The following is a 4,560-nucleotide window of genomic DNA, read 5'->3' on the forward strand; positions in this document are numbered from 1 at the left end:
AGATTTTGATTTGCCTTTTCTTGAGAGCAACTTTTCATATACCTATTGGCCATTTTTGAATATCTCTTTGATGAAATGTCTCTTTAGGTGTTTTGCCCATTTTTAAATTGGGTTCTTTGCGTTTTCCTTACTGACTCCTGATTTGGTACATATGTGCATATATTTATATAATTTATGAATATACAAATTATAGAGTTTATAAATTTATATTTCTTATAAATTATATATAAAACTATATTATATATAATTTATAGTGCTACAAATGATGTTATTGAAGTACAGGCTTTCATGCAAAAAACTTTAGAAAGCCCTTGATACTTTTATGAAGCATGTATTAAGTGGATAATGTTTGGTGACATAAATATTTGTTGAGCACTGGCTGCCAGGCACTGGGCTAGAACTGAGAATACAGCAGAGAAGAAGCCTGTGTAATCTCTAATCTCAGGGAACATGAGCTAACAGACAGTAAAAAAGCAAACAAACAATTTAGTGCTTAATTGCAATTAGCATATGTGCTTAAACAAACAAAAATGTATAGACCTTTCTTTGAGTGATTGTAATAGGCTAATGTATCCTAATCAGAAAACGTGACCCTGAAGAAGGACATTTTAAGTTGAGGCCTTAAGTGTGATCCCCACTTAAAAAAAAATGTGGCACAGCACTCACAATTTTTATAGTGTAATGGAAAAGGAAAGTACTAAACAGATAGTGACCATACTGTATGATTAAATGTTAGGATATTAGGAATCCATGAATTATGCAAACACATAGAAGGGACACCTAACTTAATTAGATTACAAGTCTTATCGGGGAAATGATACTACAACTATTCTTTATATATATATACTGTGAGTACTGGGGTACCTGTGCAGATAGTGCAGGTTCGTTACGTAGGTATACACTTGCCATGGTGGTTTGCTGCATCCATCCCCCCTTCATCTACATTAGGTATTTCTTGTAATGTCATCCTTCCCCAATCCCTCCACCCCCTGCTATCCCTCCCTTAGCCCCGACACCCTCTGACAGACCCCGGTGTGTGATGTTCCCCTCCCTGTGTCCATGTGTTCTCATTGTTCAACACCCACTTATGGGCGTTAACATGTGATGTTTGGTTTTCTGTACCAGAATCTACAAAGAACTTAAATTTACAAGAAAAAAAAAACATCAAAAAGTTGGCAAAGGATGTAAACAGACTCAACTATCCTTAAAAGGATTTCAGACATTTTAAAGGTAATTTCTGAATGTTGAATTTATACTCTTATCCTACAGTTTTACTTTGCTGATTTATTTCCTCTTTATTTAGGAAATCTTATGGCACTTAAATGTTAGGGGTCTAGTATTATCTTTATGGTGTATTAACACCCAACAAAAAAAATATGAAGCCTTGGGCTCAAGTACCTGGACTAAATTTAATGGATTTTGTGAGGGTGAACCTACAACTTGATAGACCAGTGTACCAGTGTAACAGACCATGGCAAAGCAATATAAACTGATCTAATATAAATTTAATGAAATCGATTGATTTACTTTACAGTTTTAACATAATTTATAGCATATTTGTATCAGTCTTAACACTGATTTTTGAACAATTACAGCATTCTTATAAATAAGAGCCCCTATTTGAATGCCACCAATCCCCAAAGAAACTGTATACTCATACAACATGTAATCTAAATTAGTACCTCAATTAATCACCTGGGTACTCCACAACTATTACCTTTTTTCACACAAGGACGTATCATTAAAAACAGCCTCAATTTGCTTTTTTGATGTCTAATGTGATTAATTGCAGTCTTGTGACTTGAAAAGGCAAATTATTTGCTGTTATGGAGATTGACATTTTTGGAGTTGTAAGGCTGTTCTCTTTCCCTTCACCTGGAAATTCTTCAATTCAATAATAACACCTGAGAGTAGCTTTCAAAGAGGCCTTTTCTCCCTACTAAACATGTTTTACATCTAGAATAGTGCTTGTTTCTAAAAGTAATATTTTCATTATGTGAGACTTCAAATTATAAATGTGTTTGTATCTTATTATGTACCAGAATGGAGTTAAAGTAGAGTGAATATTAAATGAAGAGAATCTTAACATTCAAAATGGGTAATACACCTCTTCAATTTAACAACACTTTGAAAGTGTCAAATATTATTGTAATTTCTTGAAAGGTAAGATATTTTGTTCAAGGCCTATGAAGAAAGTTTAACTTTGGGGGGAATAAATAAAATCATTTTTCTTAATTTTAAATGTCTGTTCTTCAATTTAAGCCAGTAAAGTATAACAAGTTTGCAACACAATTATTATTCCTTTGGTTACTCCTATTTTCAGTATGCGTTACTTGAATTTTGACAGCTGATACTATTTTACTAAAGTTTATGTGTAAAGTCCTTTGACTGCTTATAAACCCTTTGTTTTTATTACTCAGTGTCAAATGATTCCTCATTATGCCAAAATCAGTGCTGATGTTTTATATTAATTTTGTTTGAGTTGAGTTAGCTACAAATCATGAGTAAATATATGGAAACATCATTCAAGAAAATTGATCAGAATGAAAGCATTATTCTGCTTCCCATATTTAGGCCTATGTGATCAACACATAAATAAAGGTACCAGCTGCAAGAACCCACAAGAAGGATATTTTAAATTCTGATTTCAGCAAACAGAGGGACACCTTAAAGCATGTGAGCAGAAGACATCACTGAGGAAAGCATGTTTAAAGTGGAATGATACATTAACATGGACAACAAAATCCTGAATAGTCAGTCCAGACTGAAATGTGTAATGAAAATAGTTGGATATTAAAGAATTCGACAGTGGGAATTATCAGCAAGGAGGATCTGGTCCTTATTATTGAAGTAAGGTAAATGTGTTTTTCTATCAGTAAATGAACGTTAAGCAAAGCAGAGAAAACAATTGATGATCCACTGCAGCCAGCAAAAGGGTTCAGGAGTTCAAGACCAGCCTGGCCAACATGGTGAAACCCCATCTCTACTAAAAATACAAAAATTAGCTGAGTGTTATGGCACACACCTGTAATCCCAGCTACTTGGGAGGTTGAGGCAGAAGAATGGCTTGAACCCGGGAGGCAGAGGTTACAGTGGGCCAAGATCATACCACTGCACTCCAGCCTGGGCCACAGAGGGAGACTCCATCTCAAAAAAAGCAAAAAGAAAAAAAGAAAGAGAGAGGAAGGAAGGAAAGCAAGGAAGGAAGGAAGGAGGAAAGGAAGGATGGGTATAATGAAAAATACAATGTAGGTTGTTGACTTCATATTTCACACCTTTTAATGAACAACTTTAAATCTTTGTACAGCCTAAATTAACCATGAATCATCAGTAGAGACATTTAAAATCTATATTTTTTTAACTCAAATGCATTTTTAGGCTGTTGTAATTTCAAATACACACTCAATAACCAGGATGCTGTGGAGCCTCTAAAATATGTTTATGTTCTTCTAGCTAGGACATTGTCCATGCCAGAATGATCTTTCAAACTTACCAAGAAAATTCAACCTCTTGCATGTGTTTACAAATACCTTATTCTAAAACTTAACATTCTGGCATTGCTTAGTCTCTCTTCCTCAGATAATTGAGGTAATTAATAAGTTAATATTATCCCTATTCTAACCTATGTATGAAGTAGAAGAGAGTCTCTAAAGTTAGACAATTTAAAAACAATAAATAATATTGGAAATGACTTTGATTAGGTTACAGGACCATTTAGTAACTGCCATTTCAAAAGTACTGGCAATTTTTAAAGACCTTAATGGAAATACAGAGCTAAAAGAAAAATCATTGGGTTTTTTCCCCCACTTTGGCAATTGTGACCAATAAAATTTCTTTTTGTAATCAACCTAATATAAATCCAACACACAATTAAGATTTGGGAATGTGTAACACCTCAAAGCTATTAATATCAAAAGTCAAATCTATGTTTCCTCAAATTATTTGACGTTATTTAAAAATTGGATTCCATCTTATTCTCTTGAGGACATTTTTGGGTAGTTTTAAGTTTAGACATATTTAATTCCTGGATATTTCACATTTATCTTTCAGATTTCCCTGACATCAGTGCATCCTTTTGAGTGTGTTACCATATCTCTTAAGATTTCTGCTTCAGTCTTGACCTGGGGCTTTCTTTTTTAATGTCGCTTTAAAAAAAAATCTTGAGATAATTCTTGGCTTTGTCAAGGATACCAGTAACAAAAGCATCAGCAAGCAGGTAAGTTCTGACCTTTTTTATATCAGTTATTTTTCACTCATTATTATTTTTTCTCTTTGGTGATTTGTTTTTGAAAATTCAGATATTTCTACTTACAGCAGTAGACTCCGCAGGAGTCTTTCGATTTCTCCAAAATCTATTGTGATACTTTATGGAGCTCTTTTACAATATGCATGCATAAGATATTGTGTGATTTTATGTGTCTTAATGTGTACGGACTTTGCTATAAATGATCTTTAACTTTTATTATTAGCTACTGCAGTGTATCTCATAACGTTCAATAGCCATGCATAAAACATCTGATGATTACACTGAAATCTACCTTCGCATATTGCAATTTAAGT

The 4,560-nt window shown here is 33.6% G+C and overlaps 1 long non-coding RNA gene across 1 annotated transcript; it reads left to right on the forward strand.

Annotated features, from left to right (window-relative positions):
* The first annotated feature begins 2,048 nt into the window (after positions 1–2,048).
* Positions 2,049–4,207, forward strand: LOC108293656. Its single transcript, XR_001820767.2, has 3 exons — positions 2,049–2,163; positions 2,575–2,855; positions 4,051–4,207. It is a non-coding gene; the product is annotated as an uncharacterized LOC108293656 (long non-coding RNA).
* Positions 4,208–4,560: the final 353 nt, after the last annotated feature.

This window comes from Cebus imitator, unplaced genomic scaffold (genome assembly GCF_001604975.1).
Source record: "Cebus imitator isolate Cc_AM_T3 unplaced genomic scaffold, Cebus_imitator-1.0 Scaffold542, whole genome shotgun sequence".
NCBI classification, from domain to species: Eukaryota; Metazoa; Chordata; class Mammalia; order Primates; family Cebidae; genus Cebus; species Cebus imitator.